Source organism: Nicotiana tabacum, chromosome 13 (assembly GCF_000715075.1).
Source record: "Nicotiana tabacum cultivar K326 chromosome 13, ASM71507v2, whole genome shotgun sequence".
Classification (NCBI taxonomy): domain Eukaryota; kingdom Viridiplantae; phylum Streptophyta; class Magnoliopsida; order Solanales; family Solanaceae; genus Nicotiana; species Nicotiana tabacum.
Window position 1 is genome coordinate 9,792,897 of NC_134092.1, and position 22,435 is coordinate 9,815,331.

Below are 22,435 nucleotides of genomic sequence, written 5' to 3' on the forward strand. Positions count from 1 at the left end.
TCAGTAATACTACAAGGAAACTTAACAGGTAAATGCAGAAACAACAAAATTACATGCAACCTCACAACAATGTAACTCCATCACTCAACACTCGCACCCAACACTCTGCGCTCACTAGAGGTGTGTACAGACTCCGAAGGGGCTCCCAAAGTCAAAGCACTAAGTACAGACAACTCAAGTGCCATCATATCAATACCTGGATACGCACGGTCAACTAACATGCAACGCGGACAACTCACGCGCTATGGTATCAATACGTGCAACCGCACGGTCAACTCATGTGCTACGCGGACAACTCACGCGCTATGGTATTAATATCCTCACAACCAGGCCCTCGGCCTCACTCAATCATATACCTCACTAGCCTCACCATCATCAATAAATAAGGGAACACATCCCACATCAAGTATCACAGCATATTAGCAAATAATAGAGACTAAGGTAAACATGTACAATAATTTCTATGACTCAGTACAAATAATGTGAGCATGAATAAATCCTAAGCATGATCTCTAACATGAAGGCAGACAAGTTCAATAACAAGTAACTACATAAACACTGATAATGGTCATGAGGCCTCACGGGACGGGCCAAGTCTCAATCCGTCAAGGTATACACCCATACGCCTGTCACCTAGCGTGGGTATCACCTCCAAACAATCACACGATATCAAATTCTCCGGGTTTATACCCTCAAAGCTAGAGTTAAAATTGTTACTTACCTTAACAACGTAAAATCCTACTCCGAGATGCCCTCGTCTCTAGACTCGGTCTCCAAAAGCTCCGAATCTAACCAAAAATTAGAATACTACTATCAACATAGTGTAAAGAATCGAATTCCATAATAAAAACTACATAAATATGCCAAAAATCCGAAATCGGCTAAAACCCGGCCCCCGGGCCCACATCTCAAAATCTGTCAAAAATGGCAGAATAATAAACCTCGTCCTCTCCCGAGTCTAACCATATAAAATTTATCAAAATCGGACTCTGTTTGGCCCCTCAAATCCTCACTTAAACTCTCCAAAACTCAAACTCTCTCAATGTCACTTTGAAATCATCAATCAAATCCGAAAAACGAAGATGGATTCATGAAATATAACCAAAACTGAGTAGAGAACACTTGTACCAATCCTTATGGTGTAAATTGCCCCCAAAATCGCCCAAATCAGAGCTCCCCAACTCAAAATATGACCTAATGAACAAACCCTTATTTTATATATTTTTCTGCCAGCTATTCTGCCTCGTTTCTTGTGCAAAACGATCCCGAAACTAGCTTTTTATGCTTCCAATAGATTCCTTGTGAACTGTTAGTAAGTTAGGGTTTTGAATCACTCAATTTGACCTTATAATGAAGGAGATATGTTGATTTCCATATTTGCAATTAGTGCAGATTTTTAAGTACATCGTCAGTGGCAATTTCGTAATTAATCTGAAAAAATCTAGCAACCTAATTCTTAGTAAAATGACCATAAAATCCTCATACGATGTCCAAATTTGATGATTCATTTTGCTACGGGTCCGTAATTATGATACGGATCTAATTATTCAATCAAAAAAGAAATGGGAGCTCATTTGTTCAATATGATAGCATTTATGCTTGAAACAATGGCGTCGAAATATAAGAAAAACGAGCGCAACACAACCCAAACCTATCCAAAATCACCCGAGGCCCTCGGGACCTCAACTAATAATTTCAACAAGTCATATATCACTACCCGAACTTTGTCGAACCATCGGAACACCCAAAACAACACCAAAACACCAAATCAACCTCGGATTCAAGCATAAGAACTTCTAAACTTCCAACTTTTGCCAATTCAAGCCTAATTCTACCACGGACCTCTAAATTACATTCCGGACACACTCCTAAGTATAAAATCGACCAACGAAGCTAATCGAATCATAAAAATCCAAATCCGAATTCGTTTACTCATAAGTCAACTTACGGTTGACTTTTCTAACTTAGCTTTCTAACTAAGAGACTAAATGTTTATTTCACTCCAAAACTACTCCAAACCCAAACCTACCAACTCGATATAACTAAACACATCCTAACAACACAATAAGAAGCATAAATGTTGAAAATGGGGCTATAACTCTCAGAACGAACGACCGGGCCGTTACATCCTCCCCCTCTTAAACACGCGTTCGTTCTCGAACAAGTCTGAAAACAAAACATACCTGGAGTCTGAACTCATATCACGACATGAAATCTACTTCACTCTCTAATTAAACAACACGAAGAGATCCTTCAACACACCCATAACTTATACATCAAATCAAGATGGAAATCAAGCATCGAATAGTTTCTTTCTACACCTCAAGCAAATCCTTCTCGTCACATTCAAATTATATGAACTCAGCTCATAGACACATCATACTCATCACGTAGCCATTCAACCATCACTTCCACTAATAGAGACACTACCGAACATATAAATCCAAACGCACGTGCTGACACAATCAACACCTCAATGATCAAGCTACAGTCACACCTGGCCTCAGGTATTCTAGACTGGCTGAACATCAACACACAGAAATCACATCTCGCACCTCATCTAGGGAATTACAAGTCGTCGATGCATAACTGATACCGAACGCTCATGTGCGCGTACGAATGCGTGGAAGGAATTCAACGAGTTATGTTCCAAGCTAAATCAATTTTGCACTATAGAATACCAAAAAGTGAAATTTTCCTAAGGGTTCTGCAGCCTCTCGAAGATAAGTACAGACGTTTCCGTACCGATCTGCAAGTACTTGGAGAGAATGCTCAAAGCACAGCCAAATGTGAAGTCAAATTATCACGACCCAAAATCTAACCATGGTCGTGATGGCACCTATCGTGTTACAAGGCAAGCCTATTTCCCAAAATATTACTACTAAATCGATTATAAGAATTTAATAAAACAATACCAACATTTAAATTTCTCATAAACTAAATCAACTCTAAATATAATATAGAAAATACGAAAACGAGCCCCAAGAATCGGGGTGTTCACTAAGTCATGAGCATCTAAAACTATGAACTAAGATATATAAACTGTCTAACTGTCCAAATGAAGAAATTACAAGAGGAGTAACAAGTTCCTGCGGACGCTAACAGCTACCTTGCAGTCTCCAAAGATAGCCGGCCTGAACTCAACGATCGAAGCGCTCTAAATCACTTGGATCTGCACATAAAGTGCAGGGTATAGTATGAGTACAACCAACTTAGTAGTAATAGAAATAACTAAGGAACTGAGCAGTACTGATGAGCTACGTAGAATAATCCAATTGTTATTTCCACAATTAAGTACAAACATGAGTAGACAGTTAATTTCATAAATCAGTAATACTACAAGGAAACTTAACAGGTAAATGCAGCAACAACAAAAGTACATGCAACCTCACAACAATGTCACTCCATCAACTCGCACTCAGCACTTAACGCGCAACACTCTACGCTTACTGGGGTGTGTACAGACTTCGGAGGGGCTCCCAAAGCCCAAACGCTAAGCACGGACAACTCACGCGCCATCATATCAATACCTGGATCCGCACGGTCAACTCACGTGCAACGCGGACAACTCATGCGCTATGGTATTAATACCTGAACCCGCACGGTCAACTCAGGTGTTACGCGGACAACTCATGCGCTATGGTATTAATATCCTCACAACCAGGCCCTCGGCCTCACTCAATCATGTACCTCACTAGCCTTACCATCATCAATAAAGAATGGAACATAACCCACATCAAGTATCACAGCATATTAGCAAATAATAGAGACTAAGGTAAACATGTACAATAATTTCTATGACTGAGTACAAATAATGTGAGTATGAATAAAGCCTAAGCATGATCTCTAACATGAAGGCAGACAAGTTCAACAACAAGTAACTACGTAAACACAGATGATGGCCATGAGGCCTCATGGGAGGGGCCAAGTCTCAATCCGTCGAGGTATACACACATACGCCCGTCAGCTAGCGTGGGTATCACCTCCCAACAGTCACACGATATCAAATTCTCCGGGTTTATACCCTCAAAGCCAGAGTAAAAACTGTTACTTACCTTAACAACGTAAAATCTTACTCCGAGATGCCCTCGTCTCTAGACTCGGTCTCCAAAAGCTCTGACTCTAATCAAAAATCAGAATACTACTATCAACATAGTCTAAAGAATCGAATTACACAATAAAAATTACATAAATATGCCAAAAATCTGAAATCGGCCAAAACCCGCCCCCCAGGCCTACGTCTCAAAATCAGTCAAAAAAGGCAGAATAATAAACCTCGTCCTCTCCCAAGTCTAACCATATAAAATTCATCAAAATCAAACTCCGTTTGGTCCCTCAAATCCTCACTTAAACTCTCCAAAACTCAAACCCTAACTCTCTCAATTTCACTTTGAAATCATCAATTAAATCCCCAAAACGAAGATGGATTCATGAAATATAACAAAAACTAAGTAGAGAACACTTACCCCAATCCTTATGATGACAATCACCCCCCAAAATTGCCCAAATCCGAGCTCCCCAACTCAAAATATTGCCGAATGAACACTCTTGTTTTATATATTTTTTTGCCAGATATTCTGCCTCGTTTCTCATGACAAATGATCCCGAAACACGCTTTTTATGCCTCCAATGGATTCCTTGTTAAATTCTAGTCAAGTTAGCCTTTTTTTAATCACTCAATTTGACTTTATAATGAATGAGATATGTCGGTTTCAAAATTTTGTAAATAGTGCAGATTTTTAAATACGCTGTCAGTGGCAATTTCGAAATTAATCTGAAAAATCTAGCAACCTAATATTTAGTAAAATGACCATAAAATCCCCATACGATGTCCAAATTCGACGATTATTTTTGTTACGGGTCCGTAATTACGTTACGGATCTAATGCTTCAATTAAAAAAGAAATTGGAGCTCATTTGTTCAATATGATATCATTTATGCTTGAAACAACGGCGTCGAAACCTAAGAAAAACGAGCGCAACACAACCCAAACCTATCTGAAACTCACCCGAGGCCCTCGGGACCTCAACCAATAATTCAAACAATTCATATACCACTATCCGAACTTAGTCGAACCTTCGGAACACCCAAAACAACACCAAAACACCAAATCAACCTCGGATTCAAGCCTAAGAACTTCTAAACTTCCAACCTTCGCCAATTCAAGTCTAATTCTACCACGGACATCCAAATTATATTTCGGACACACTCCTAAGTCTAAAATTACCCAACAAAACTAATCGAATCATAAAAATCCAAATCCGAATTCGTTTACTCATAAGTCAACTTCCGATTGACTTTTCTAACTTAGCTTTCTAACTAAAAGACTAAGCGTTCATTTCACTCCAAAACTACTCTGAACCCAAACCTACCAACTCGATATAACTCAACACAGCTGAACAACACAATAAGAAGCAGAAATTGGGGAAATAGGGCTAAACTCTCAGAACAAACGAACGGGCCATTACATCCTCCCCCTCTTAAACAAACGTTCGTTCTCGAACATGTCTGAAAACAAAACATACCTGGAGTCTGAACTAATATCACGACATGAAATCTACTTCACTCCCCAACTAAACAACACGAAGAGATCCTTCAACACACCTATAACTTATACATCAAATCAAGATGGAAATCAAGCATCGAATAGTTTCTTTCTACACCTCAAGCAAATCCTTCTCGTCATATTCAAATTATATGAACTCAGCTCGTAGACACATCATACTCATCATGTAGGCATTCAGCCATCACTTCCACTAATAGAGACACTACCGAACATATAAATCCAAATGCACGTGCTCACACAATCAACACCTCAGTGCTCAAGCTACAATCACACCCGGCCTCAAGTCCTCCAGACTGGCCCAATATCAACACAGAGTAATCACATCTCGCACCTCATCCAAGGTATTACAAGTCGTCGATGCATAACTAATACCGAGCGCTCATGTGCGCATACGAATGCATGGAAGGAATTCAATGAGTTATGTTCCAAGCTGAATCAATTCTGCACGATAGAATACAAGAAAGTGAAATTTTCCTAAGGGTTCTGCAGCCTCTCGAAGATAAGTACACACGTCTCCATACCGATCCGCAAGACTCTACTAAACCTGCTCATGACTCGTGAGACCTCTGTAACCTAGGCTCTGATACCAAGATATGAACTAAGCTATATAAATTGTCTAACTGTCCAAAAGAAGTAATGACAAAGGGAGTAACAAGGTCCTACGGACACTAACAGCTACCTTGCAGTCTCCAACGATAGTCGTCCTGAACTCAACAATCGCCACGCTCTAACTCACCTCGATCTACACATAAAGTGCAGGGTGTAGTATGAGTACAACCGTCTTAGTAGTAACAGAAATAACTAAGAAACTTAACAGTAGTGACGAGCTAAGCAGAATAATCCAATTATTATTTTCACAATTAAGTACAAACATGAGTAGACAGGTAATTTCATAAATCAGTAAGACTACAAGGAAACTTAACAGGTAAATGCAGCAACAACAAAAGTACATGCAACCTCACAACAATGTCACTCCATCAATCAGCACTCGCACTCGCACTCAGCACTCAACGCTCAACACTCTACGCTCACTGGGGGTGTGTACAGACTCCGGAGGGGATCCCAAAGCCCAAGCGCTAAGCACGGATAACTCACGCGCCATCATATCAATACCTGGATCCCCACGGTCAACTCACGTGTTACGCGGACAACTCACGCACTATGGTATCAATACCTGGACCCGCACAGTCAACTCACATGCTACGCGGATAACTCACGCGCTATGGTATTAATATCCTCACAACCAGGCCCTTGGCCTCACTCAATCATGTACCTCACTAGCCTTACCATCATCAACAAATAAGGGAACATAACCCACATCAAGTATCACAACATATTAGCAAATAATAGAGACTGAGGTAAACATGTACAATAATTTCTATGACTCAGTACAAATAATGTGAGCATGAATAAAGCCTAAGAATGATCTCTAACATGAAGGCACACAAGTTCAACAACAAGTAACTACGTAAACACAGATGAAGGCCATGAGGCCTCACGGGACAGTCCAAGTCTTAATCCCTCGAGGTATACACCCACACGCCCGTGACCTAGCGTGGGTATCACCTCCAAAGAGTCACACGATAAAAACTTCTCCGGGTTTATACCCTCAAAGCCAGAGTTAAAACCGTTACTTACCTTAATAACGTAAAATCCTACTCCGGGATGCCCTCGTCTCTGGACTCGGTCTCCAAAAGCTCCGACTCTAATCAAAAATCAGAATACTACTACCAACATAGTCTAAAGAATCGAATTCCATAATAAAAACTACAAAAATATGCCAAAAATCCGAAATCGGCCAAAACCCGGCCCCCAGGCCCACATCTCGAAATCAATAAAAACAAAATGGCAGAATAATAAACCCCGTCCTCTCCCGAGTCTAACCATATAAAATTCATCAAAATCGAACTCCGTTTGGTCCCTCAAATTCTCACTTAAACTCTCCAAAACTCAAACCCTCACTCTCTCAATTTCACTTTAAAATCATCAATTAAATCCTCAAAACGAAGATGGATTCATGAAATATAACCAAAACTAAGTAGAGAACACTTACCCCAATTCTTATGGTGACAATCGCCCCCAAAATCGCCCAAATCCGAGCTCCCCAACTCAAAATATTACTGAATGAACAAACTCTTGTTTTATATATTTTTCTGCCAGCTATTCTGCTTCGTTTCTCGTGACAAACGATCCCGAAACTCGCTTTTTATGCCTACAATGGATTCCTTGTGAAATTCTAGTCAAGTTAGGCTTTTTTTAATCACTCAATTTAACTTTATAATGAAGGAGATATGTTGGTTTCAAAATTTTGTAAATTGAGCAGATTTTTAAATACGTTGTCAGTGGCAATTTCGAAATTAATCTGAAAAATCTGGCAACCTAATATTTAGTAAAATGACCATAAAATTCCCATACGATGTTCAAATTTGACGATTATTTTTGCTACAGGTCCGTAATTACGTTACGGATCTAATGCTTCAATCAAAAAAGAAATCGGAGCTCATTTGTTCAATATGATATCATTTATGCTTGAAAAACGGCGTCTAAACATAAGAAAAACGAGCGCAACACAACCCAAACCTATCTGAAACTCACCCGAGGCCCTCGGGACCTCAACCAATAATTCCAACAATTCATATATCACTATCCGAACTTACTCGGATCTTCGGAACACCCAAAACAACACCAAAATACCAAATCAACCTCGGATTCAAGCCTAAGAACTTCTAAACTTCCAACCTTCGCCAATTCAAGCCTAATTCTACCACGGACCTCCAAATTATATTCCGGACATACTCCTAAGTCTAAAATCACCCAACGAAACTAATCGAATCATAAAAATCCAAATCCAAATTCGGTTACTTATAAGTCAACTTCCGGTTGACTTTTCTAACTTAGCTTTCTAACTAAAAGACTAAGTGTTCATTTCACTCCAAAACTACTCCGAACCTTAACCTACCAACTCGATATAACTCAACACAGCTGAACAACGCAATAAGAAGCAGAAATTGGGGAAATAGGGCTAAACTCTCAGAACAAACGACCGGGCCGTTACATAAAGAGAAAAAAAAGGTAATTTTTGTACAAAGAATTATTGACTTTCCATTCAAATTGCTTATGTTTAGGGATTAATAATTAATATTCATATTTTAATAAAATTATTTGCTACAAATATAAATATTTTCCTGCCACAACTGTAATATTTGGTTTTATACTAAGAATTTGTTATATTTCCTTTAAACTGTGACAGTTATGTAAAGTTGCTTAATATAGTCAAATTCTAATTTCCCTCCAAAACATCCTTTAAAATATTCAAACTATATAAGACAAATAAACACTTTCAAACAATTCTTCCTTTCATTTACTAACGAGGGACAAAACATTCTCTTCTCAAATATTCCTATCAAACACTAACTAATCCAACAATCCCTCCATGTCAATGAGTAAGGAACTTCTCTAAAGGGTACATCCCTTCATATGAAAGCTTAGTCCCTGCACATCATTTTGTTTTCTTCCAATTTTATACATAGAGTAGATATATTTTTTACCTGGCTCAAAAAGAAGGTAGATTTGTAAAAATGGAATAGTTATGACTAAGTATAAAGCATTGGCTCATGGGATGTTTGTACGTGCTACGGTGCTAGGTTTTATTTTTATTTTGCAAGCAAGGAATTTTGGTTATTTTATACGTATCCGTTTAAATATATGCATTTCAAAATCATGAAATAATAAGACATCGATTATCTAGTTTATAGCAAATAGTTTCACCAAAATAGCAAAAGATACAACAAATAAATAAATAGATGAGGTTAAGAATATAGAATCATATTTTTGTTACCAATTTCATTTTGATTCATCGGATGAAATTTTGTCTACTTCCACCACCGGGGCAAAGAGCTGAAGTGCGGATCTGCCATTTATATGTGATTGCTTTAATGATCAAACCGAATAAATATGATACTATTAGAGATACTGTTTACCCGAAAAATCGATAGAGTTGAATTTATACGTAGTTCTAAAGATACGTGATATAAATTGATACAAATCGCGAAAAATATATAAATGAATATCGAAATTAGTTATAAAAGAAATGAATACAAACCGAATGAACTAGTTGGCCTAAGCCTTCAAGTTTTATCACCTCCAAATTGAGTGAAGAATAATTGATAGAAAAAATAATATGACTATATATCAAAAGCCAAAAAGGATAATATTTGCTCTCTTTGCTATGTATCTCAGAAAAAATAATGTCTGAATTAAAAAATGAATGTCTACAAATGATAACAACTCTTAATATGGTGGGGAATTTCCATTTTGGATATAATTAAAAATACATAGTGGGGATCCCATCATAGATTAATTAATTAGTTTTTCCTTGATTCAAGACGTGATTTCCGCCGAAATTCTCTCTCCACTTGCGGCTATAATGGCTTTTTGTCTCTTGATCGGTCTCTGGGTCTCGATCTTGACCGATCTCAATCTTGATCGGTCTCTGGGTCTCGATCTTGAACGATCTCAATCTTGATCGGTCTCTGGGTCTCGAGCTCGATCTTGGCTGATCTCGATATTGATCGGTCTCTGGGGACCGAGCTCGACAACCTAACTTCGCATCATGGCTCGATGTTACAATGATGAACCTTGGACCATCATGTTCCAATCTCGATTAGTCATACAAAGGACAAACTCGATTTTGACCGTATACAGATAGTCCCCTCGTTTCTCGGAAAGAAGATGACAAAAAACAATATGAATTTTCGAACTTCGACTTGGTGGATGATGATGTCAGCGACGAGCCCGATTGTGACGTATGTGACAAACGTCCCGTCGGTCTAATTACCAAGGCATTAAATGTCTGTCAGTCATTGGTTGGCCACTACCGGTTCTGAACTGTCATCACCAGGCTATAAATATTCAAACTCTCATCCTCATCCAAACTTTTCACTCAAAAGCTTCTTCTCTATTCTTGCATCTTCTTCAAAAAATCCCTCTGCTTCATACATTTCATCTTCTTCAGAAAATCCCTCTGTTTCATATACTTTACATCGCATACAACCCTATTCTTTTTTCCTTTATTCATCAATGGTGAAAACCTCCAAAACAGTGCTGCAAAAAAAGGTTGCTTCTTCATCACGACCTGCCGGCGGCGAGGATGTGGTGGAGCCTCGCCCCGAGGAGTTCGTTCCAGTAGGGTTCTCAACTGTCATCGATTTTAAGGTTGAAAAACCTTCTTCGGTACCGGACCGATGTGAGCCGATCTCGAGGTACCGGTGTTCAATCACCGAGAAAATTTTTGACAAAGTAAAATAGGAATGCAACTAAGGCGACAAGCACGTGGTAGTCCCATCGCCTGAGGAATCAATTACCACCCACGTAGAAGGGTTCTTAAGCGTTTATACTTATCCATTCATATTGGGCCTGTTAGATCATGTTATCGTCGCCTTTTTCAAAAGGTATGACGTGACCCTAGGCCAGATCTACCATTTTTTGGAGAATAGTGATTCTCCTCTGGTTCTTCTCAAGCAAAATTGAGGGGTGTTTATTCACCCTCGATCACCTTATGAACCTTTATAGTCCCCGACTCTATTGAGGGGGGTTAATCAAGCTTGCTCGCTGAGCAACCAAAGCGCAGTTCTCGAGTATAGACAAGACTCGTGATCGAGGTTAGATGGGATGATTTGTTCGAGTCAAAACCTCGGACTTGATCCCTGCCGATGACATGCCATTTCCTGAAAAATGAAATATGAACCGTGAGTATTTATTTTCCTTCGAGCGTTTTAATTTGTGACTGCCTTTCATTTTCTTGATCCAATTTTTCTTTCCTGTTACAGTTGTGGCTCGGATGCCGGAACCGATTCCGAACCTTAAACAATGGATTGAAGGTCTGGTGTTGCAGAGACCGTACTCTGAGCGTGCTTAGGTGGAATTATCAAAGGATCGATGGGAGGCCCGTAGTCATGGTAAGTTTCTTTCTTAGTTTGTTTGTTGTTCGATCTTCTTCACTTGCTTACCCCCATTTTTTCCTTTATAGGAATTGGGAAGGATGTTTCCACGAGGCCCCATCTGGTGATGAAGAGGTATCTTCCATAAAGCAGGTTAAAGAGAAGAAGAGAAAAGATGCACCGAGTTCCCCGGTCTCGAAAAAGCAAAAACCGGCGAAGAGAACTCACAAGCCTAAGGGGGGCTCCGGTATCATGCCTCCGGACTCGATCTGCCGATTAAGGAATGAGCCCGCAGAAGGAGAAGATGAATTGTCCTGTGTATGGGCTAATTTTGTGATACAACAATCCTCCGAATCGGCGAAGGTAGATAAGGGAGCTTTGGCAATAATTCCTGAATAAGGAAAAACCGAGACTATTCCGTCTCGAGCTGAGATGGTTGAAGGAGAGGCCGAGGGCAGGATTTCTCGGTCAGTAGAGGATATTTCGAGGGACGAGCTCGGGATAGTCAATATTACGGGATCCCCTCAGTTTTCGTATGCTATGATCCGTGAGGCCAATATGTTGGAAGGTCGATCTTACGATGGCATTCAGGAGTCGACCGATATCTATGGCTTTTTGGATGGGCTCGAGTCCGCTGCTTCAAAGGATATTACCGGGTTCGGTGGATTATCGGTATCGAAGAAAATATCATGGTCGGGTGCTGTCGAATCTTCATCGGTCCTAAAATTGGTGGACCGATTCCTGGCCCCGAGTGTTGATCCGAACCGCAGGCGGAAAGTAGTACTCTCCGTCCCGGAGGATGCTCGAATTTTTCTCCCCCCATGGGGATTGCTAGTTACCTTCGGTCCTTGGTGACCGAAGAGGATCAAACTGTGTTGAATGCGATAGGACTCGTTTGCCTTTTCAACGAGACCCAATATGCTCTGAATCGGGTAACTTCAATGGCATCTCTGCTGTTTCTTTTTACACTTAGAGTTGTAGATAATTCTAACATTATTTTCCATGTTTGTAGGCTTCAATGTTTCATCACAAGGATTTCCTCCGAATCCGAGAGGAGCATGAGACCGAGGTTCGGAACCTTACTGAGAAGAGTGACTTCTACAAACTTCTTAGTGAGAGACTTCGAGTAGATTTGGTAGCGCCTCGGGATGAGCACCAGGAGATGGCTGAGCAGGTAATCCGAATTCTTCATGATAGTGAAGATGACTTGGAGATAACCACTAACGATCCGATTCTGCAGGTTCGACAGAGGCTTGAACAGATCGGACGGCTCAATTCACAGGTAGATGAACTAATGGCCGAGGGGGAAAAATTCAAAAAGAATATGGATATCCTCACCTCGAAAAAGGAGGCCGTTCAAGGGCAATTGGAGTGAGTTGAGGCCTAGCTTCGGGTTGCAAAAGAAAATGCCTCGGTGCATATCGAGAGGGTTAAAGAGCTTTAATATCGGTTAGATTTGGCCACTTTTGATAAGGCAAGTTTGGCTAATGAACTCGAGGTAGCTAGATCTGAGGTGGCCGTAGCCAGGTTTGAAGTGGTCATAGCCAGATTTGAGGTGACCGAGTCTAATAAAAGAGCTGATGCTAAAGTGGCCCAGTTCAGGATCGATGTTGAGCTCAACCAGGCCAAGGCCAAGAGCATGGTCGAACATGCTAAATGGCAGGCTCAGAGGGAAGCTCTCGAGGAGGCCAGTGTCAGGGATTCAATGTTGAGGCTAAAATTAAAAATGCCAAGGCGGGGGAAACCAAGGCTCGAAGGGTGTCCTTCCCTGAGGAAGATTCCGATAGCTCGAGTGAATCTAAAGACTGGGAAAATCCTGAGGATGCAGCCTCCGATGAAGACCAAGCCACTTAGGATATTAAGTTTCTTGTTTTTCTTTTGTATTTATTCTGGGACTGATTTGGCCTTTTGTAAAAACCTTTGAATATAAACATGAGGTTTTTCTTGCCTTTTTGGTTTTTGTATTTTTCCTTTACTTTTCTGCACTTTACAAAGGTCGAAAATGCCTTAGCATAAAATTGTGTTCGAGGGTTCGGGCAAACCTTGCCTTTATTTCCCTTCTTCCTTATAAATTTATGAAGTTGTATTCCAAGATCCAATGTTTAAACAATTTGATTGGAACTGAAGTAGTATAGCCCTTAGACTTTATGGTCGAGTGAGTGCTTGCTCGAACTCAAAGTAAAGTAACCCTTAGGTTTTTTATTTGAGCGAGGACGGTCTCTCGAACTCAAGATAAAAAATAATCCTTAGGCTTTATGGTCGAGTGAGTGCTTGCTCGAACTCGAAGTAAAGTAACCCTTAGGGTTTTTATTTGAGCGAGGACGGTCTCTCAAACTCAAGACAAAAAACAACCCTTAGGCTTTATGGTTGAGTGAGTGCTTGCTCAAACTCAAAGTAAAGTAATCCTTAGGTTTATTATTTGAGCGAGGACGGTCTCTCGAACTCAAGACAAAAAATAGTCCTTAGGCTTTATAGTCGAGTGAGTGCTTGCTCGAACTCGAAGTAAAGTAACCTTTAGGTTTTTTATTTGAGAGAGGACGGTCTCTCGAACTCAAGACAAAAACAACCCTTAAGTTTTATGGTCGAGTGAGTGCTTGCTCGAACTCGAAGTAAAGAAACCCTTAGGTTTTTTATTTGAGCGAGGACGATCTCTCTAACTCAAGACAAAAAACAGCCTTTGGGCTTTTGTAAAAAAGATTGTTTATGGCCTTGTCCCCTTTTCGGCTTGAAAGAGTTTCTTATCATTCGTATTTGTGAAACTTGTAATGCCTTGGCATGAGATAAGGAATTATTCGAGAGTTCGAATAACTTTATACTGATTAGAGTTTTTGAGGCTTTGATATTATTGAAGCCTTTTATGATTTTGTCGGGGGTAGCCTTTTTTAGTGGTTTATGAAAGAATTCGAAGTCCCCTTTTTGTTACGAAATTCGGACGTCTCCGACCCGTGTTAATTCGGTCGTAGCCTCTTTAGTTCGGGATTTTCCTCTTGGGCTTATTTTCCCGTTTTGCTTCGAGCTTGCCCGAAGTATAAGTCCCCGAGTGGGGTGGCTGTGGACTATCAAATCGAGGGTTGCTAATAGGTCTTATTATCTTCAGAATTTATATAATTCGATCCCGTTTATTTTTCGGACGGCAGTCCCCGATTGTAGGGGTAATCATCCGAACTCCGGTCATGGTCGGCCCTTAAGCCTGTTTGTATAATAGATCGAGAATATAAAGTAAAAGAACTTTTCTGAGAAGAAATTTCTCTTTATAAATCATTATACATGTGTAAATTCATTGTGCCAGGGCTCGAGCAAACTACGCGAGCATGGTTCGTTTGACCACTTGGCCCTTACAAATTTTTCCTATCGAGATCATGTTGCCATGAAGTAACTTCCTCGCATCAAACTTGATATTCGAGGGCAATGCCCCCAGTATTCGAGGTTGATTGTAAAGATTCCTCGGATACTATTGAATTGTTCTAAGTTAGCACGATCAATGATTGCCTCATTAAAAACCTCGCCAAAAAACCCATTTGGGACAAAACCGGTCTAAGGAAAAAAGAGTGTAACGCGTGCTTTCAAACCTAAAGGATTCGTGTTGAAGAATCCATCGTTGTTTCTGGCCGAACACCTGCAAGGGTTAGTTTTGAAATACAAATAAACATGAGAGGGTCGTACCTTAGCAGTACTATCATTTTAGGTGCGATGCGTTCCAATTGCTCGGTAGTTATTTGCCGTTTATCATGCCGAGCTTGTGGGATCCCTTTCCGATGATTTCGAGAACCTTATACGGTCCTTCCCAGTTCGGACCCAGTTTCCTTTTATTCAGATTTCGGGTGTTGAGGGTGACTTTTCTTAACACCAAGTCCCTAATGTTAAAATGTCGAAGATTGGTTCTTCGATTGTAGTACCTTTCGATCCGCTGTTTTGGGGCGGCTAATCGGATGAGAGCAGCTTCGCGTCTTTCGTCCAACAATTTTAGGCTCGTATTCATGGTTTTGTTATTCGACTCCTCTGTTGCGTATCGAATCCTGATGCTAGGTTCTCCAACCTCAACCAGAATAAGAGTTTCGGTGCCATAAACCAACGAGAACGGTGTTGCTCAAGTACTGGATTTTGATGTTGTGCGTGGCGTCGGACAATCTCTTTTTAAGATTTTGGATGATTGTTTTGTTGGTCGATTCGGCTTGTCCGTTCCCGCTGGGATGATAAGGTATTGATAAGATCCTTTTGATCTTGTGATCCTCGAGAAATTTAGTTACTTTGCTGCCGATGAATCATTTTCCATTATCACATACAATCTCGGATGACATCCCGAATCAACATATGATGTGGTCCCAAATGAAGTCTTTGACTTCCTTTTCTCTGACTTTCTCGAAAGGCTGTGCTTCAACCCATTTAGAGAAATAATCAGTCATAAACAAAATAAACTGAGCCTTACCTGGGGACGATGGGAGGGGGTCAACGATGTCCATTCCCCACTTCATGAAGGTCCATGGGGATAAGACCGAGTGGAGTAGTTCCCCGGGTTGATGAATCATGGGCGCATGCCTTTGGCATTTGTCGCATTTTCGAATGAGCTGCCTTGCACCCTTGCCCATATCGGTCCAATAATACCCTGCTCTGATTACTTTGTGGACCAGCGAATCTGCACCAGAATGATTTTCACAAGTGCCCTCGTGAATTTCTCGTATGATGTAGTCGTTTCTCCCAGTCCCAAACATATTGCCAATAGTCCATCGAACGTCCTTCTAAACAGCGTTTCTTCTTCGGACAAGATGAATTATGTTGCCTCTGTGCGCAGAGCTCTTGATTCCTTTAGATATGATGAAAGCTTCTTGTTCTTTAAGTACTCTATGTATTTGTTTCTCCAGTCCCAGGTTAAACTTGTGGAGTTTATCTCGGCGTGACCTTCTTCGATTACCGATCTCATGAGTTGTACGATAGTCCCCGAGTTGAGTTCGTCGTCTTCGACCGATAAACCTAAGTTTGCAAGAGCGTCAGCCTCGATGTTCTACTCTCGGGGTACATGTTGCAAGGTCCATTCCTTAAATCGATGTAGAGTCACCTGTAGTTTATCCAAGTACCTCTGCATTCGATCTTCTCGGACTTTAAAAGTCCCGTTAACTTGGTTTACAATGAGGAGGGAATCACACTTAGCCTTTATGACTTCCGCTCCCAAGCTTAGTTCGAGACCTGCAATCATGGCCTCATACTCGGCCTCATTGTTAGTCAATTTTGTAGTTCTGATAGACTGTCTAACTACATTACCTGTGGGTGATTCTAGTACGATGCCTAGTCCGGACCCCTTTGCGTTCGAGGCATCGTCCGTAAAGAGGATCCAGATTCCCAAAGATGTACCCAATTTTATCAGTAATTCTTCTTCAATCTCGCGAACGAAGGCCGACGTAAAGTCAGCCACGAAGTCCGCTAAGATTTGATATTTGATGGCGGTTCGGGGTAAATACTTTACATCGTACCCAATGATTTCTTTGGCCCATTTGGCCAATCGATCCGAAAGCTCGGGTTTGTGTAAAATATTTCAAAGAGGATAAGTTGTTACAACACATATCAGATGACATTGAAAATATGGTTTTAGTTTTCTAGAGGCGCTTTTAAAGCAAGCGCTAATTTTTCGACTGACATAATAAATCGGGAATTGGGTACCTTGTTCTTCTCGAACTAGGACTCTACTTATTGCTATCTCCAAAAGTTGTTCGTCCACTTTCGGGGTATGAAGCAGCGGAGGGCTCGATAAATATTGCTTTAGTTCCTCCAAGGCATGCTGGAATTTCGGAGTCCATGCAAAGTTGCTCTTCTTCTTAAGTAATGAGAAAAATCGGTGGCTCCTATCTGAGGATCTCGAAATGAATCGTCCTAGGGCAGCTATTCGTCCTGTTATCCTCTGCAAGACCATTACATTATCCACTACCGTGATATCCTCGATAGCTTTGATTTTATCGGGGTTGATCTCGATTCCCCGATGGGATACCATAAAACCAAGAAACTTGTCCGAGCCAACCTCGAATGCACACTTTTCGGGGTTGAGATTCATATTGTACTCCCTCAGTATATCGAAAGTTTCCTGCAAATGCTTTAAATGGTCCTCTACTCGCAGGGACTTAACTAACATGTTGTCAATATAAACTTCCATTGATTTTCCTATTTGTTCTTTGAACATTCGGTTTACTAAGCGTTGATAAGTTGCACCAACACTTTTTAAACCGAATGGCATTACGTTATTGTAGTAGGTACCGTACTTAGTGATAAACGAGGTCTTTTCCTGATTCTCCGGGTTCATCTGTACCTGGTTGTACCCGGAGTAGGCATCGAGAAAACTGAGAGTCTCGTGGCCGGTCGTGGCATCGATCATACAATCGATATTAGGCAAAGGAAAAGAGTCTTTGGGGCATGCTTTATTCAAGTCTTTATAATCTATACACATTCTAAGTTTGTTTTCCTTTTTAGGGACTACCACCACGTTTTCTAGCCATTCGAGGTATATTACTTCTCGAATGGATCCTATTTTGAGAAGTTTGGTTACCTCGTCTTTTATGAAGGCATGTTTGACCTCGGACTGGGGCCTTCTTTTTTTCTTTACCGGATGGAATTTCGGATCCAAGCTTAGTCTATGAGTGATGATTTCCGGTGGGATCCCTGTCGTATCAAAATGGGACCAAGTGAAACAGTCCATGTTAGCTATAAGAAATTGAATAAGTTTTTTCCTGAGCTCGGGACTCAACCCTGTGCCCAGGTATACCTTTTGCTCGGGCAGATGTTCGATTAGCGTGATTTGCTCCAGTTCTTCGATCGTTGATTTGGTAGCGTCGGAATCATCGGGGACCATGATGGATCGAGTTTACTGGCAGAATTATCACACCCTTAGTAGTTTCACATACCATATTGAATCAGTTTAGTACCAGGGTTGCGGGCACGACCTGGTCCTGTAGACCGAGTTTCTCTACGACCCTCGACCGAATGATGTTGGCCGAACTACCTGGATCAATTAACACATGCTTAACTTGAGTTTTATTCATAAGTACATATATTACCAGTGCATCGTTATGGGGCTGCATGATTCCTTCTGTATCTTCGTCATTAAAGGACAAGGTTCCTTTAGGTATGTAATCCTGAGTTCAAGATCGCTTCTCTCTTATAATCGACATCTTAGTGCATTTAAGCACTGGCCCCTGGGGGGCATCGATCCCTCCGATGATTATGTGGATAATGTGTTGTGGCTCTTCTTGTTCGTTTTGCCTATTGAACTCTATGCTTTTGAAATGATTTTTGGTCTGGTCACTTAAAAACTCTTGAAGGTGCCCTTCATTAAATAACTGAGCTACCTCTTCTCTCAACTGCCTGCAATCTTCCGTTCTGTGGCCATTGGTGCCATGATACTTGCATATTTGATTGGGATTTCTCTGGGCTGGATCAGACTGCAGAGGTCGAGGCCATTTAGTATCTTTGATGCGTCTGATAGCCGACACGATGGCGGAAGCATCAACGTTGAAGTTATACTCTGATAACCTAGGTGCTTCCTTAGGTCTGGTATGCCTGTCAAAACCATTCTTGTTCATCAGCCTTCGAGACCATTAGCCTCGATCACTTCTCCTTTCGCCTCGTATGAAGTTGCATCCTGGTTTGCTACCCCTACGATCTCCATTATACGGCCGGTATCGGTCCCTGTTCGACATCAGTTCTCGGTCGATGTCCCTTTTAATAACTGACCCAGAACCCAATTGGTCGTCTTCGACTCTAATCTTCGATTGATATCGATTGTCTATATCGGCCCAGGTAACAGCCGGGTACTCAATCAAGTTCTGCTTCAACTGCTGTGAAGCCATTGAGCTTCGTTCGTTCAGTCCTTAGGTGAAAGCTTGAACGACCCAATCGTCCGTGACCGGTGGTATATCCATTTGTTCCGTTTGGAAATGAGATACGAATTCTTTTAGCATCTTGTTATCTTTTTGCCTTACCTTAAAAATGTCCGACTACATGGTCTCGACCTTTATGGCTCCGGCGTGTGCTTTTACAAAAGAATCTGCAAGCATGGCAAAAGAATCGATAGAGTTAGGCGGTAAATTATGATACCATATCATTGCTCCCTTTGACGAAATTTTCCCGAATTTCTTTAATAATACGAATTCGATCTCGTCGTCCTCTAGATTGTTCCCTTTAATGGCACATGTGTGTGAGGTGACATGTTCGTTGGGGTCGGTCGTTCCATTATTTTTAGGAATTTCGGGCATGCGGAACTTCTTGGGGATCGGTTTGGGAGCTGCGCTCGGGGGGGAAGGGCTTTTGTACGAACTTTTTGGAATTCAAGCCCTTCAATATTGGTGGTTCCCCCGGGATCTGATCAACCCTGGAGTTATAAGTTTCTACTTTTTTGTCATTTTCTTCAATCCTCTTTTCTCCTAACTCTATCCATTTTGTCAGTTCCTCAAGCATCTTTATCATTTCGGGGTTAGTCCCTAATTCCTGTTCATTTGACCTTGCTATAGCTGGCCCCGTTCTGTGGGTGACTTCTTGGGGTGGACCGGGCTCGAGCCTACTTGGTGCATGGGTTTGGCTCTGCAGTTGAGTTATCGCTACCTGTTGAGCTTGCAATATTTCGAAAATCATGCGCAGGTTGATCCCATCTTCTCCAACATTTTGTGTTTTTCGAACTGCAGATCGAGTTCCACCATGAATGTTATTTTCGGGGTCGGAATGTTAGTTCGCCTCAATGGACACATGTGAATTAACTTCAATTGGATCTACGGGCCTAGTTCCAACGGGGTCAACGAGTGGCCTTTTATCCCCGGTCATCAGGTTGTTATTTTCATCTTGATGGTCAGCTTCGTTGTCGATAGGTAGGGTCATTAATTGTGGGTTCGTCATTTTTAACATGAAATCAAAGATACTTCCAAGAGCAAGTGTAAAATAGTGTATTTTGTAGAGATTTATACTAAATAACCACTATTATCCTTAGCCCCACGGTGGGCGCCAAATTTTTTACCCAAAAAACGGATAGAGTTGAATTTATACGTAGTTCTAAGGATACGTAATATAAATTGATACAAATCGCGAAAAATATGTAAATGAATATCGAAATTAGTTATAAAAGAAATGAATATAAACCGAATGAACTAGTTGACCCAAGCCTTCAAGTTGTATCGCCTCCAAATTGAGTGAAGAACGATTGATAGAAAAATAATATGACTATATATCAAAAGCCAAAAAGGATAATATTTGTTCTCTTTGCTATGTATCTCAGAAAGAATAATGTCTGAATGAAAAAATGAATGTCTACAAATGATAACAACTCTTAATATAGTGGGGGAATCCCATTTTGGATATAATTAAAAATACATAGTGGGGATCCCATGATAGATTAATTAATTAGCTTTTTCTTGATTCAAGTCGTGATTTCCGCTGAGATTCTCTCCCCACTTGTGGCTATAACAGCTTTTTTGTCTCTTGGATCAGTCTCGAACTTGACCGATCTCAATCTTGATCGGTCTCTGGGTCTCGATCCTGACCGATCTCAATCTTGATCGGTCTTTGGGTCTCGATCTCGATCTTGGCTGATCTCGATATTGATCGGTCTCTGGGGCCCGAGCTCGACAACCTAACTTTGCATCATGGCTCGATGTTACAATGATGAACTTTAGACCATCATGTTCCAATCTCGACTAGTCATACGAAGGGCAGACTCGATTTTGATCGTATACGGATACACTTACAAGTCGCTCATTTTTGGAGTTGAAAGGACCAAATCGCATGTTTTGTTTGGCTGCCAACACATCACTTAATTTTCTCCTTCATTTATCTTTGCCTTATTACCATACATAATACGACTAACAAAAAGTCAAAAGATAAAAGAAAGTTATAAATGAAAGAAAAGTGTTAGAACCGTTACGGTCTCTCCACTGTTGTGAAGTTTCAAGCTTTGATGTCAATTTCCTTTGCATATATATGCCACCGAAAGGAATATAAATTTATGCATGTAACAGTTGTAGAACCCCAACACACTCATATAATTCTTCTCTTTATTTGCTTTTCTGGAGAATAGTCATTTTTCACTTTTGTTCGGATGAATAATAAGAAATAGATGTGCAAACCAACGTTTGTTTTAGTTTTTGCGAACCATCACGACTTGTCGTGGCTCTTCAAAATTTGTTTTTCGAAATAACTGTCATTTTTAAGTAGTAAATTATAGCTAATTAGAAGGACACTTTTGTAATTAACTTTTAAGTTATGAGTTTCCCACTTTTAATATAACTAGTATTAAGGTACGTGCGTTTCACGTATATATAACGTCAGTAAACTAAAATTTGTATACAAAAAAAAAATTATGTAAAATAGAAAATTACATTAAAATAACAGTGATTTAAGTGACAAAAATAAACGTGATTACATAGACGTAGTAATTGGATATTTTCAGAACTTGCAAAGATAAACAAATCAGTTAAGTTAGTTATATATTATTTTAATTATAGATATTTTATTTTATGAGATAATAATATGTTAGTATATTATTGAATCTAACCCAATTTCTCTTTCATAAACGATGTTATCGATCCTAAAAATTTTAAATTATGTATTTAATACTGAAAAAAAAATGATGACTCTTTATCATTTAACCATTTGGATGCATATTAATTTACAATAATAATAACTTACCAAGTAAAATATTTAATCAAAGAAACTATGAAAAAAGTTTTTAAGTTAATCAGCTTATTTAAATATAATTAATAATTTAAGGTTGTAAAAGGAACAAAAAAAACTCAAAAGAGTAAATTTAGAGAAAAAAAATATAAATGAAGAACATATAATTTCAATGAGCTATATATAGTGAAACTATGTATAGACATATAACGCAAAGATTAGTAGCCAAAATTCGAGAAGAAATATTCAAAGAAAATATAAATCAATAGTTAATTTCAAACATTAGTTTGAA